The 15,647-nt window shown below is 39.9% G+C and overlaps 1 long non-coding RNA gene across 1 annotated transcript; it reads left to right on the top strand.

Annotated features, from left to right (window-relative positions):
• Positions 1 to 12,676: 12,676 nt before the first annotated feature.
• LOC144322961 (uncharacterized) lies at positions 12,677 to 15,237 on the top strand. Its single transcript, XR_013388537.1, has 3 exons — positions 12,677 to 12,859; positions 13,331 to 13,459; positions 15,059 to 15,237. It is a non-coding gene; the product is annotated as an uncharacterized LOC144322961 (long non-coding RNA).
• The last annotated feature ends 410 nt before the right edge of the window (positions 15,238 to 15,647 follow it).

Genomic DNA, 15,647 nt, shown 5'->3' on the forward strand with positions numbered 1-15,647 from the left:
TATGTTTATAAATTTCTATGAAAAATATATTCATATAGTTTCCCCTATATCACCCAAATATTTTAAATGATTTAATATGAAATAAATACCTTAATTTACATTTACTTACAGAAAGTGATGTCCAGAAAATTAGAAGCTTCTCCAATACAATTCAAATATGGACATCCACTTCTTGAAATCTTGCCAGGATGATACCTGAACATTTATCACGTAGGATCTTAATATTATGGCCTCAAATGTCATGCTAGTTGAGACTGAAATTTTATAACCTATTGAAACTTCGTTAGTGAGACATTTTGAAAAAAAAATTAGCATGGCAAAGGAGAAATATTTGTTTCTATATTTGAAAGAAGTATTTTAAATAGACCACACATTGTGATACAAGGAGTTCACTAGAAATGTAAACGTAAAGCCTTCAAAATACCCATTTATTGGGACACCTGGGGGGCTCAGTGGTTGAGCGTCTGCCTTCAGCTCAGGTCCTGATCCCAGGGTCCCGGGATCGAGTCCCGCGTCGGGCTCCCTGCATGGAGCCTGCTTCTCCCTCAGCCTGTGTCTCTGTCTCTCTCTGTGTGTCTCTCATGGATAAATAAATAAAATCTTTTTTAAAATACCCATTTATTTTGCAAAAAAATAAAAAATAAAAAAATAAAAATACCCATTTATCATATTCACTGAGCCTTTATTTCTAACATCCGAATTATATGATTTATATTGATTTTTTGACTGTTTTGTTTGAATCTGAGATGAAAGAGTTTAAAGTACCTCTTATGACCAGAAAAAAAAAACTTTTATTCTTTTGACAATTACAATAGTTCATAATCTCATAAACCAACTTTTTTTTTCAGATCTTAAGAAAAAAAGTAATCTAAAGCTTTACAGAGTTGGTTGTCAGAATTAATACCCAAACATCCAGAGAATTTAATGAGTGGCTACATCATGGGATTCTCTAAATTCATACAAATCTGGAAGTTTATGTTTGTTTGTTTGTTTGTTTGTTTTCTCAGATGACTTAAACATGGAAAGATGGAAAGTCATACGAGGTATGAAAATAGATTTTTGTGTAAAATTCATCAAAGAATTGTTGTTTTCTATCCAAGACTAAATTGTACATATAAACTCCAGGATTGAGAATATTATCCAGGATTACAAGGAATCACCTCGATTCTTTTTTAATCCTTTTTTTCTTTCTTCCTGAAGCTTCTCACAGGCGTATAGAGTGAGAAGTGACTCATTAGTTCATTTATTCATTATGTGCTGTCAACAACTCAGCAGGACACTAATGATTTAAGAAGATAATGATATAATATTTGCCCTCCAAGTACAGTGTTGCATACAGAGAAATAAATAGGAAATGATTACATTCTAGCATGATAGGTACTTGAGTAGCGGTTAAAAATAGGATAGCGGGAGGGTATTGAACACAGAGGAAACCTTAAGGTATATGTCCTCATGAGCTGTTGTCCTTGGATAAATATCTCCCGCATTAATTTTTTAGAATTAAAAGAGGGATCCCTGGGTGGCACAGCGGTTTGGCGCCTGCCTTTGGCCCAGGGCACGATCCTGGAGACCCGGGATCGAATCCCATATCGGGCTCCCGATACATGGAGCCTGCTTCTCCCTCTGCCTGTGTCTCTGCCTCTCTCTCTCTCTGTGACTATCATAAATAAATAAATAAAAATTTAAAAAAATTTAGAATTAAAAGAATTCTGACTCTCCTTTTACTTCCTGAGTATATATATATTTTTTCCTATAATAACACAATTGGAGAATCACAGAGCAGTCTCCTAGAATCTGACTAACTCCACATCCACCCTTGCAATGAACTCTTCTTTTCAACACCATCCCCTAGGTGGTTACTGGGTCCAGTCACCTCTCAACGCGACACCAGTAGCTCTACGATCTTAGCTACTCATCATGACCAGGTATTTATTGAGTTTTCCAGCCATAAGCTGAGCAATGTGCAGCCGTATCCCATGATTATTTTGAAGTATCAGTCTACTTGAGCAGATCTGAAGTGAAAAGGAAATTGGACGTGACGTATTTTAGGACTGAGGGAGAGACTCACAGAGAAATAGTTGTGTTTATAGGGAAAGGTATTATCAAATGTCTCAAAATGATGAACGTTACTTCTCCAAGGATAACCTGAGTGCAGTCACCGCTGTGTACCCAAAATGCCCAGTCTGAGGATTAATGCTGAGACTCTCATGTGCCACCACAGCCTGGGAAGACGGTCTCTTGTTACCGGATGGTTGGTTGATTAAAATAGTCTCATCTCACTAAGGGGTGGGTGGTGACTTGAAAAAGTGATTGGAATTTGTCTTTCCTGAACATAAAGCTTCTGTCAGAATCAGAACTTCTTGGAGTTACTAATGCTTAAGTTATCATCATGTGTTTTACGCATTCCATCTCATCAAAAAATAAAGAACTTAATGGAAAAACAAATGAGGCAATGTACCAATCCCATAGGACTCACTGCTCTTAACAGGTACCTTTCAGCCTTGCAGCAATTTCAGAACCCAGGTACAGCGCTGACTAGCAGATGCCACCCCAGGACATTAGGACGTTGCCCTATAGCACGTGATAGATCTTTTTAACAGTGACCAACCTGTAGTGTTCTTTCTCGTGTAAGCAGAATACGCGGGCTAAGAAACAAAAGACCTACTTGAGAATAATCTGGCTTCCTAGTCCCATGTCTTTCTGTCCTACGGAGGTCCACGTCTCAATTTATTAAAAAGGACTGCTCCTAGTCCTTATTCCACTCAATGAGAACCTGCATTGCCATCTGATAACTCGAGATTTGTTAGTGCTACTCTACCAACAGCAAAGTGATTGTGGTAAATAGTCCCAGGTGGTAAGGGACTCGTACTGTTCTTCATACTCTATGATTTTTGCATCATTTGCATCACCACCTATGCCATCAATGTGGGCCTGGTTGTGCTCAGCTTCTGGAAGGTCCAGGAGCCATAGGGCAAGGTCAAGAGGCACTGAGCCCTCTCCCAAGCCAGGCTGACCTCATGCTCTGCCAAGGGGGCCCATGTCTGGGTCCTTAGAAGAGTCTGCAACCTAACACCACCATACTCCCACACAAGAAAATGGACCAAATGTACCATACTCTTTCCTCTACCTTAGTGCCTCTGGCTCTGTCCCCAAGGGCTGGTTTCCAAAGTTCCTGCCATCGCCCAAGGGGGGAAGGTTCTGAGCAATAAAATTTCTTAAATAATAACAATAATAAAAAAAAAGTGAGCTAACTGCCAAACAGTGGAGGCAGACAGGCTTCTCTTTGTAGCCCCGGGTCCCAGAAGAGCCTCAGGAACACTTGAGTGTTGTTATGCCCACTGGCAAATTTAATGGAACCCCACAGAGAAAGGACATGAATACGATTAGGATTATCAAAGGGTTAGAATCTCCAGGAATGAAAAGTTTGAATCATTTCACCAAGAAAATGAACAGCACCTGTCTGAGGTGCCAACTGGGAATAAAGGGAACATGGAAGGAGTATTGGAGGAAGGAAATTATAAATAAGACCCACGGCCCTTGTGCTAAGTCAAAAATCTATTTTGACCCTTCCCTTCCTTAATTTTTCAGTTTAAGAAATACTATTTAGTGGGCTTTTTTTCCCTATTATTTCCTTTTTTTCCTATTATTATTATTATTATTATTTCCTATTATTTCCTATTATTTCCTATTATTATTATAAACTTTGTCACAAATATTTATGTAATGATTCCCTACGGTGTATGACATTAAGAAACACAACGAAACTAATAGAAATTTTTGAAAACGGGTAAGACTTGTCAAATTTGGATATGACTGTAAACAAACACATTTTTGTGTATTAGGATAACGTCTGAATCTGCTGTTAATAATCCCACAAAAGCATACTGTACACAGAATACTAAATCACAGATGAACCATGGGCTGTAAGACAAATACAAATAGGAATAGAAAAACTTTAATTTTTTTTGGTGGCAAAAGGGAAAAAGACCCTCCCCCCCCAACACACAGGAACACACACCTTTTTCCTAAAGCGTTTACTTTAGAAAACGTGTAATTGTATGAATCCCCTCCCTACCCTTTTGCTATGTGTATAAATGTTTTGAAAGGCTCAGCAAACACAGGCGGCTGCCCGGGTTAACACGTGAATTTAGGATGAACTACACACGACAAATGGCAATGTCAAGTCCTTCACTTGAAGACTAGTTTCTTTGCTTATTGATTATTTTGAGAATATGTTTGCAATGAGTTGTATTTGCTTGGCTCTGGAAGAGGTAAGATTTCTTTCTGTGTTTGCAATTTCTTTAGGATTGCCTGTGATGTGTGCTGCATTCTTCCTCAATTCCTATTCAATAAAAAGGGTTTTTTTTTTTTTTTCTTTTTTTTTTCCTACCTTTGTGAAGAGGTTTTCTGGGCTGGGAGGAATTTTTATTTTTAATTATATTTTTCCAACAACATCTGAGGGAGGCAATGCAAGGCAAGGATGGCTTGTATGCCTATCCAAGGCTTTTCCCCAAGCTCCAGTGTTAAAATCTGTGGAGTGACGCTGGAATATAAATAGAGCCACTTTTTTTTTTCTGCAATAAATGGGTGAATTGATGAGAATCAACACAGGCCAAAGGCACACTTTCCTACTTTTCTTCTGGAAGCCCAAACCTAAAATCATAAATGTTTGTACTTCACTAACAGAAAAAAGCCAATCCTAAACACATTAACGGCAATGAATAGAAGTCTACCAGAGCATTGGCTAGAATCTAAAGCCAGATGTAAATCTCATGTCCTGGGCCTGCCTTAGGTATTACAGAGTCAGAAGATCATTCCAAGGATGATTCCAAGAAGATTTTTCTTAAGTTTATTGAAGAAAATAAGTGGATTTTTATGGGTCCTTTGAAATTTTCCTTCACCCAGCCCCGGAATTAGACTATTCCAAACAAACATTATAAATAGAGTTGGCAGGTGAAAGAATCAAAAGAAAGGATAGGAAGTTTTGCTAGAATAACAAAAATTGGGGGGGGGGGAACAATGAGATAGTAGTTATCAAAGAAAAGGATATATGGAAGGAAGGCAAAATAGGAACCACAAACGTGTAGGAAAAGGAATATAAGGTCAATGTAGCTGCAGAAAGTGGAAAGGAAGGCAGAGTGTGCAAGGACCAGGAGGTCCCAGACTTAACGTATCTATTAATTATACCAGTGAAAAATCCCCAGAAAATGTTCAGTTTCAACTGGATAATTCATATAATGGAACGTGTCTGGGATCTTTTTTCTCTGTCTGGAGGTGCCTCCCCTTCACATGGTATCTGCACCAGTGCTAAGGTGTCACCTTCTGTTTTGTCCTTGCTGGTCTCATTGCACTTTAAAAAATAAAATAGGCTTTTTAAGAGCGATTTTCAATATACAGAAAAAAATGAGCAGAAAAGAGCTCTTTATCCGCTTTATCTGCTCCTCTTGTATAAAGTTGCCCTTATCATTAATACATTGTTTTATTGTGCCATTTTATTACATTTTTCTTAATTGTTTATTAACTCATTCGTGCAGAATTTATGACTTATTTGTCGCAAGCAAAGAGACTCAATAAATGTCGATTTTAAGATTAAACTGAACAGAATGTGAATCGAGTAATAAAGCCACGTGTAGCTTTTCGACGTAGTTTTCGATATCAGGAAAACCTTTCTGATAATAGATGAAAGCCATGGACTTTCTTCATATAAAAAGTGCTAGTCATCAATCTATATCCCAGTCTGAATATAAGGCTGAAAACAACCGGCTCTCCCAACTTCGGCCTGATGGACATCCTTGGTTGGGAGGGGCCTGTGGTGCGGTGAGGTGTCTGGCAGCATCCCTGCTCGATTTGCTGAGTGCCAGGACCAATTCCCTCCCCTATGGTGACGATAACAATGTCTCCAGACGTGGCTGAAGGTCTCCTCTGTGGCAAAATTGCCCCTGGTTGAGGATCCCTAAAGATGACTTCACAGGCCACAGGTAAGCAAGTCTGCATCAGTATAAAAACTGACTTTGAAATAATATGAATTGGGGTCCATTCGATCCATTATGAGTGAGGCAGGAGGGACAGAGATGACAGAAGGAGGTGACTCGATCATGCAAAAAAATGAATTTATCGGATACGCAGGATGGGTCACCGTTGATCCTACATGGACCCCAGGTTTTCTAGCTCACGGGAGACAAGCGAGCATTCAGCAGAGCCCTTGGCTGCTAACCTGACATAAAACTTTGACCTTGGTTGCTTCCAGCCTTTCATTTCATCCACAAATTAAGAGTTTCGAGTATGTACTTTTAAGTCATTCCTTGAGGAAATGCAACGAGGATTCGTAACAGAAATCCTGCAATACCAGAAACACGGCTCCCAAGGCAGTGCTGTCGAGGCCGGGTTGCAGATCCCTGTGGAGAGCAGAGGGGTGCACAGCACGCTGGGTGCCCCCCCCCCCATTTGCAGGACCCTGGGAGCTAAGATAGGTCCTGCAAAAGTGGAGGGAAGAAGTGGCCTTTGTTTGCACATAAATCATTTCCCTTCAGTTCACTGAGGGCTGAAGTCCAGGTCTGGATCAGTGGTCTTTCTAAGCACAAATGGTGAGATGGGAGTCCGGGGTAAACAAAACCCTGACTCTGTAAGAGTGAGGAACCTGCCAGGCCATGCGGTGGCCCAGGCACACGGCCTCCACTCCTCAGGGCACCCCGCCACACTACCTCCTTGTCTTTGGCAGACGTTACACGTTAGTTGGACTGGTCACCTGTGGCTAGTCTAACACTCTTGGATGTTCCTATGCACTTCCGTGGGTGCACTTTCATGTTTATTAGTAATGAAATTTCCGAAGATCTCCTTCCCTTGCGTCCTAGGCCTTTGCTTGCTCCCTGGAGGCCTGAGGGGCGTGTTGGTTTCCTCCCCTGCGGAGACCTCAGGGTCCCTCACCAGGCTCCTGTCCGGGTGCTCTCTGACCCTGGAGCTTAGGCGACGGGAATTGAATCCAGTTGCTTTAAACTGAAAGCTCCCTTTGGGGCTGCTTATCACCCTGACTCCCGGCCGTAGCTGTTTTCCAGTCCTGCACACAGAATCCCTGCTGGGCTGGCCCGGGGAGCTGAGAGGTCTTGACCCAAAGGGTTAACGTGCCCTGCGGAGCCCAGGTAGGAGCTGAGGAGCTGAGGACCTGCTCAGGGCCAAAGCGTTGGGTTTCACAGCCCGCTGCCTTTCCTTTATGGGTAATTATGATTTTTAATTGGGGCATACATCAACATCTATACACCGGTCTGGCCACTGACATGTCAGGTGTGTGGTGACTCTTGAGATGAACCAGACTTGGAGCTCTCGCTGCGCAAATGAAGGCCCAGGATTGCAGTTTTAAAACTTCTCTTGGCTTGCCACCTTGTGGTGGATTTTTCAAAGTAACAAAATTCAGCCTTGAAAGAAACCACAGGTTTCCAACCTCACCAAGAACAATGATTTACATAAGACAAACAGATAAATTCGCAATGAGTTCAGTAAAGATCTAAAAATATCACCTCTAATTTAAAATCAGCCTTTATGAGTCTTTTTTTTTCACTATTTCCACAAATAGGTTGACTCATTAAACTTAGGAAAAAATAAGGAAAGTATCACCTCAGTCCTCTTAACATGTGTGTGATATCCTGAAATTAAGTCGAAACCTTTCTCTGTTTCATTGGTTCTTCTCTGAGAACATTAAAATTAGATTTAGCTGCTGAACGAATATTAATGTAATAAGAACTTTTATGTATTATAAGAAAACTTACAATTTACCAGCCATGCTTAAAGGATGTAGTTAGGGATCCCTGGGTGGCTCAGGGGTTTAGCACCTGCCTTTGGCCCAGGGCATGACCCCGGGGTCCCGGGATTGGGTCCGACGTCGACCTCCCTGCTTCTCCCTCTGCCTGTGTCTCTGCCTCTCTCTCTGTCTCTCTTGAATAAATAAATAAAATCTTTAAAATAAATAAATTATTTAATTAAAGGATGCAGTTACAAATGAACCATATGATGCATGGTTGGTTTTTTTTTTTTAATTTTTATTTATTTATGATAGTCACAGAGAGAGAGAGAGAGGCAGAGACACAGGCAGAGGGAGAAGCAGGCTCCATGCACCGGGAGCCTGATGTGGGATTCGATTCCGGGTCTCCAGGATCGTGCCCTGGGCCAAAGGCAGGCGCCAAACCGCTGCGCCACCCAGGGATCCCGCATGGTTGGTTTATTAGCTAATTTGATTTCTATTCAAATAGAATTTATTAGCTGATAAAAGCATGATTTATTAGAATTTTCGTAATATGTATGTTCATACATATATTTTTTTTTTGTCTTGGTGACCATGGGAGTGTGTAGAGCGTGTTCTAAAACGAAATTAATTACTTGTCCAAGAAAAGGCTTTGAGTTTCCTCAGAAGGAATGAGATCATTTGATTGGTACTTATAATTAAAAGACCAAGGTAACTGCTACAATCCAATAGTAAAACAGGCACCCAGGTTAACCACAGGCCGTCGACCACGCTGGTGGAAGGAGGTTGACAAACGACTGCTGAGGCTTCAGGTTCATATGCCAGGTGGTCTATTTGACGACAACGCTAGCCACCGTTGGGTGTCAAGAACCCCGCCTTGTACGCATTGACCATTTTCACAAACTATGGTGAAAAGAGAGCCCAGGTAAGAGTCTTTGGTTTCAGAGAACAAATTTCAGGAATCCTGCCTCAAATCTGTTTCCACACCTGAAGTGGCCAGATTCAAAGCCCGAGCGAGGCCTGACTCTGGTACAGGGGCAGACTCATTAATCCTCATCATTCTCAATTTAGGGAAACCTGACACACCGGGAGATTCCACTCTTGGACCAAAGTCAGTTGCTTTCATTCTGTACTGGTCAGAAAAACGATTCTTATTGAGATTTAAACTCAGATGAAGATCGTAACTGTTTCATCTTTCAGCTGGAAAACAACTTAGATATAGTGCAGACCTCTCACCGCAAAAAAAAAAAATTTAATTTAAGGGCAAAAGATCCTAAGGAGACAGCAGCAGAAAAGGGCAGCCCTGGGTAATCTTATTCCCAATCCAGTTCTATTTAAACAACTCCTTGATGCCTGCATTCTTACAGACACTCACAGGTACTCGCATTTATCTTGAATTCTGGAAATTATATTTTGCACTGCTACCACATAGGATAGATTTTTATTACTTTTTTTTAAAATCACTCACCACCGTGTGGTCTTTGTTCTAAGAAAATAGTGGGAAAAGAATGCAAGAAAACACGTTTAGTTGAATTGTTCTTTTTTTTTTTAATTTATTGATAGCATGTCTTTTATTTAGTTCTTTAGATATTTCCAAGTATCTAAAAGTTTGCGCTTTAATGGGCTTATGAAATCTTCTCCATTATGCCTTTGGAGTGGTCCCATTTTCTTAAAGGAAGAAACATGTTTAAACTGAGAGCCACAAAAAAAAAAAAAAAAAAAAAAAAGAAAAAACTGACAGCTGCGTTTGCTCTCCTGCTTGCCGCCCTAGGATATCTGAGACTAGAAACTCTACCAAAAATAGTCTTAATTTACTTGGTAACATTCATCCTCTTGGTAGGAATAATTTTGATTAGTAGGGGAAGTGCTTTCTCATTGTCTTCTTTCACTGGCAAATAATAAATTGCATTTGTGTCTTTCTTTACTGAGCCTAGAGCCTTTAGATTCATTATCCAATTAATCCTCCTAACATTGCTGTAAAGTAAGAATGGGGAGTCAATTCTGAATCTACATGGAGGGAGATTAAATGACATATAATGTCACCGAACTGGTAAAAAGCAGAGTTGGGAAAACTGCTTGGAGCTTGTCCTTATTGCAATATTGCGTCGTTATTTCTCATAGTCTAAGAACCTCCTCAGAGATAACTGGTACTAGAGTTGAGAAATAAACAGGTTTCTTCATATTTAATCATAACAATGTTCTCTAAAATGACCTTTTGAAATAACTGGGGATGTAAACGCATTTATATTGGCAGAACATAGTGCATGCTGTTTTACTGAAATATGGTATAAAATCACTTGTTTTTCTAGTTATATGAGCTAGTTAGCATTCATCAGTAAATTACGGTATTAACATTCACTAAGAAGCAATTATTGAAGCAAATGTATTTTTTCTTTCTCTCTTTCTCTTATTATTAATAAACTAGTTTAATCCCTCCCCATCATCATGAGGATCATGCAGCTCAATATCACCTTTATTTGATTATTTTTATTCTGTATTTTTGAGTTATAATTGCTTTGAGTTTGAATTGCTACAGAAACGATTCAAGGAGCACCACTTATTTTTATTTTTAAATAAGGTTTAGCCCAATCTGTAAATAGCCCCCCTCCCCCCAAAAAAAGTCAAATACTAAATGTCTTACACGTTTCTCCATTTCCCTCCTCTCCTTGTTGCATTAGAAAACTAAGAAAGTCATTATCTTTATGGTGCGTGTGACTATATGTCTAAGTATCACCCAAAAGCTGAAATGCCAGAAATCCTGGAAGAATAGAGTTCCCGGCAGGATTTCAAGCCCAAGAATGCAGGGCAGAGAGGACTGGAGATTCAGATGCCCTTCAACTGTACACTTGAACTTTAGGCTCTTTAGAAGAACACAAAATTTGGATTCATTTGAGATTTTCTTTTTGTAAGTTGATAGATAATAGATTTGAGGAAACCTTTAAAATACCTTTGAATTTCTCCTTGCACTGAGCAACTTTAGGAGAAGTGCAAGTGGAAGGTCCAGGGTCACCTGAAATATGATCAGTAGGGTCCCTGCTCACTCCGGTGGGTTGATGCCACCTTATGGAACTAGGAGTTCACTACACCGCGTGTCGCAAGAGCCACAGACACCTAAGTTCCAGAAGTACTCACGACTTAAACTCGGCCAATAGAAAACCATCTCACTGTATAACTAAAAGGTAGAGGATTAGATACTAAATTCTACTATAATATTTTTAAGAGCTTAACGCTCTTAGCTTTACATTGCGTATCATTAATCAGATGTAAGATTCCCTTTCCATCGTCAATGTAATGGAATTGTTTTTAAAGCAAATGTGCAGTCCCGTCTCAAACAGTCAGAAAAGATGAACTTCTCTATTATTTTGTCTCTTGCTGTTTCTGCTTTGTCGTTTTATTTTACCCTTAATTTCTTTGCTCCAAGTTGTGTGTAGACTGATACATTACTCAGTGTGTGGCTGGATATGGACTCGTCTATCTAAATTTAAAATGATTGTAATTGTGCTAATATTGAGACTAAGCAGAAGGATTAAGCCAGGAGACAGTCACCTTGGAAAAACCTCCTCGCGAGTGCATGCGATGATCATGAACAGAGGGGTTGGATCTTCTACTGAATTATTTTAGGAAATGAATGGGGAGGAACAAGAAAAACATCACAGCTCCTAGTAAAAGAAAAAAAAAATACTTTCAGAAAGGATGAAATCATCAAAATGTGCTGGTCCCCAGTGTGTGAATAGAAAAGGGCAGCGTCTCAAGGAGGTATGCTGGGACCCAACCCAGGCTTCCCAACACTGGATACAAGGGCCTGGAGAAGAGGGTGCTTCCAAGTGAATTCAAATTGTGTCAATTTCAACATATAATAAAATATAAAAAGCAGTTTCTTGGACATATTACGTCAGTCGTAGATTATGTTAGAACTCTAAAACCCGGGATTTTTCATTGACCTCAACTCTATGTTCGGTGATTCTCAGACCTAGCTGGTCAGTCACAATCACCTGGGCCTCTTTTATGTGATGCTTTTTCTGACCAGCCTTTTACTGACTCTGAGCAGTAATTTGGAAATCGGCCTAGATTCCTAGCTTCAGCGATCTGGATACACATGATAAAATGTATTGTAATCACTGGCCTTTTGTCAGCTGGAGAGTTTCATGGATCTTTCTTTCTTTCTTTCTTTCTTTCTTTCTTTCTTTCTTTCTTTTCTTTTCTTTCTTTCTTTTAAAGATTTTGTTTATTTACTCTTGAGAGAGAGAGAGAGAGAGGCAGAGATACAGGCAGAGGGGGAAGCAGGCTCCATGCAGGGAGCCCGAATGTGGGACTCAAACCCAGGACCCTGGGGTCACACCCTGGACCGAAGGCAGATGCTAAACCACTGAGCCACCCGGGCTGCCCTCTTTCTTTCTTTCTTTCTTTCTTTCTTTCTTTCTTTCTTTCTTTCTTTCTTTCTTTCTTCTTTCTTTCTTTCTTTCTTTCTTTCTTTCTTTCTTTCTTTTCTTCTTTCTTTCTTTTTCTTCTTTCTTTCTTTCTTTTCTTTCTTTCTTTCTTCTTTCCTTCCTTTCTTTCTTTCTTTCTTCTTTCCTTCTTTAAAGATTTTATCTATTTATATGAAACAGACAGAGCATGATCACAGGGCAGAGCAACAGGGAAAAGCGGGGAGCCCAACTCGGGCTCTATCCCAGGCCCCTGGGATCATGACCTGAGCTAAAGGAAGAAGCTTAACAGATTGAGGCCCCAGGCGCCCCATGGCACTTCTTGACCACAGTCCTGTGAACAGTCTCCTTGGTCCTGCTCCACTGAAGAGGCACTTGTTAAAAAATATCAAGAGGAAACCCTTGTGAGCCTGTTACCCTGTGGTCAGAGCTGAGGCTCACAGGAATTATTTCTTTGTAAGTGCACATACACCTTTTAGTTTTCATCTACTCTTCAATCCCAGTAACTTCAAAGGCCATGCAGCATGAACTGCCAGCAACACCCTCAATAACAGGTGAGCCACACAGAGCAGTGTCGAGCATCACATGCTTTCCCCACTCTTATAAGGCTATAGCTGAGTTCACCATTTTCTGTCTACTGTCATCAGGGTTTGAGATTCTGATGAATACGATCATTTTCAGTTCCTCCTGTCATATAATTCTGGTAAGTCTTTTCCATGTTTTTGTTCTGTTTTGTTTTGTTTTGTCTTGCCATGCTCATCTTTATCTCCACAATCTGAGAAGCTAGCTTACCTTCTTCATTACCACATTTCTCTCTATCTGAATATCCTATTTCATTGTAGTCTCTCCTTTCTTCTCCAGATGAAAGTTCACTACGAGTATTACTCTTCTTCCAAAGTACCCATTCAAGTATTGTTTCTGTGTGTGTAGGGGGGTCAGTGATAGCATGATTGTGGTTTCTTAGCCAATATATTCACCCTTATGAACTCAGATGGTGAACGGATCTTCAAGAAAGGACTCTTGGGCAAGATTCTCATTGCAGAGAATTGTGGTTGTAAACTGTCCTCACTCACACGCACACACACACACACACAAATTTGGAAAGACATCAACACAAAATTATGCAAAAAGTAAAAAATAATCTAATCTTAAATATGTATGTCTTTGTTTTCAGACCTTTGACAAGACTTTCAAAACCAGTTCTTGCAGAAGACCTCAAATTATCAATCATTCTTGCCACTGCTAGTGTGTACTAGGACCAATAGCAATGCTGTCTACAATGTCTACCCATCGTCAACTCAGAGTACATATTATGTTTTTTTTTAAGATTTTATTTATTTATTCATGAGAGACAGAGAGAGAGAGAGGCAGAGACACAGGCAGAGGGAGGAGCAGGCTCCATGCAGGGAGCCCAAGTGGGACTTGATCCTGGGTCTCCAGAATCACGCCCTGGGCTGAAGGCGGTGCTAAACCGCTGAGCCACCTGGGGTGCCCCATATTATGTTTTCTTTTTCTTTTTCTTTTTTTTTCATATTATGTCTTCTTAATGGTTCCTTAATAAGGCATTGAAAATGATCTCCTTTAGGAAAATTTAGTTTGGAGATAAAAAATGAATACTAACAGATACAAGGGGGTGATCTTTGCTGGAGTATAAAGGTCTCTGTTTCCTCCCCATGCGAGTCCCATAGGAGAGAGTAGTTGTTGCTGGAGAGTGGGGAGTGGCAAGGAAAATAAACTGGGAGAGGAATGAAGCAAGTGTGCAAGGTTCTCACAAAAGGCCTGATGGCTTAGATCAGAGGTTGGCATACTTTCTCTGTAATGAGCCAGATAGTATTTTAGGATCCAAGGGCCATATTGTCCCCATGTAACTACTTAACTCTGCTGTTGTCAAATGGAAACACCCACAGATGATATGTAAACATGTGAGCTGTGTCCTATCAAATTTTACCAAATCAGGCAGCAAGCGAGATTTGGCCCATGGGCCATAGTTTGCCAACCCCTGCATTAGAGAATAATAACATTGATGTAATTATATTATAGAAAGAGAACAAAAGTTGTGGGCTTCAGACCCACCTCTGACACTAGCTGTCCAGGGAATCCATTTTTCATAGTCAGAAAATTTTTATGACTGTAAAATGAGAGGATTAAACTTACCATTTCTCAAGTTACTCTATGCTCTAAAATTATATGAGTTTGTACTGTGCTCATTTATCTTATTATCTTTAACAAAAAGTTGATTGTATTATCTTATTAAAGACTAAAAACCACTTAGGAAATCATGCTAATACTTGACGGGATGAGCACTGGGTGTTATTCTATATGTTGGCAAATTGAACACCAATAAAAAATAAATTTATAAAAAAAGGAAATCATGCTAATCATTTAAATTTTTTTGAAATGGCTAATTTTTCTGGTCAGGAGAAAGGAAGAAGGCTCTTATTCCAGATATATATAATGTTTTCTTACTTTTCATTATGCATGATTCATTAGAATTTGTCCTGGCTCCCGTGAGTAAGTAATCTTAATGGACAGCAGGACAGGACATATAAAGCCCTAGGGAATACCGGACAGATGCAGTAAAAACTTATTTTTTCTCAAAGAACAGCCATTGTTTACTTTACCAAACCATTCCTTTTTTTTTTTTTTCCCAACCCTCACTGCTAACTAAAATAATAATTTCCGGATCCCATTCCATGCATGCATGGACTCCTAGATTCTTGAGATGACCCTTTTTTTCTGGACTTAAGTGAGAATCATAGTATCTGTGCTTCTATCATTCCAGTCTTTATATCTCCAAGCACTTCATGACATGTTTGGGTCAACTTCTTTGTATAAATAGAAGACATGATTGTTCAAAAACTTTCTAGAAACGAATGTAACTGTGCTCTGCTTTGTCCACTAGGTCCAGCCCTGAGATGTCACTTACATGTTAGCCTACTCCACAGAATGACCTGACCTCTCTGGTGGGTCTCACCGTTCCCTGAACCCAATCTTCAGCCTGACTTCCACAAAACCAGAGCTTTACATTTATTAATCCTATACTCAGATGGCAATAACCACAGACGGTCGTATGAGACAAAGACCTACCTATTCAATAAAATTTAATACATATTTTTTATTGTTAATCCTGTCAGGCACTGAATTAGGAAAAAGGACTCAACCATAACCATTTAGTCTAAGTTTGAACCATCTCTGGGGAATGTTATGAGAGTTCAGTGAGTTATACTTGGCGGCGCTCAATCTAATTGGTCTTCACAGAGGAACTACATCCTTCCTGTGATTGAAGGATAAGTGATATATCACTCAACGATCAGAGGAAAAGAAGGACAGTTCAGAAAGATGGAATAGATTAAGCCACAGTGAGGAAGAATTAATGAGAATTTGGGGAGAAACAGCAAGCTCAGCATGTAAAGTATTGAGAAATATGACCTGAGGTCAAGATGAAAATGCAGGTTGAAATGAATTATAAAACTCTTGAATGCAGTGTTCAG

This window comes from Canis aureus, chromosome 11, assembly GCF_053574225.1.
Source record: "Canis aureus isolate CA01 chromosome 11, VMU_Caureus_v.1.0, whole genome shotgun sequence".
Classification (NCBI taxonomy): domain Eukaryota; kingdom Metazoa; phylum Chordata; class Mammalia; order Carnivora; family Canidae; genus Canis; species Canis aureus.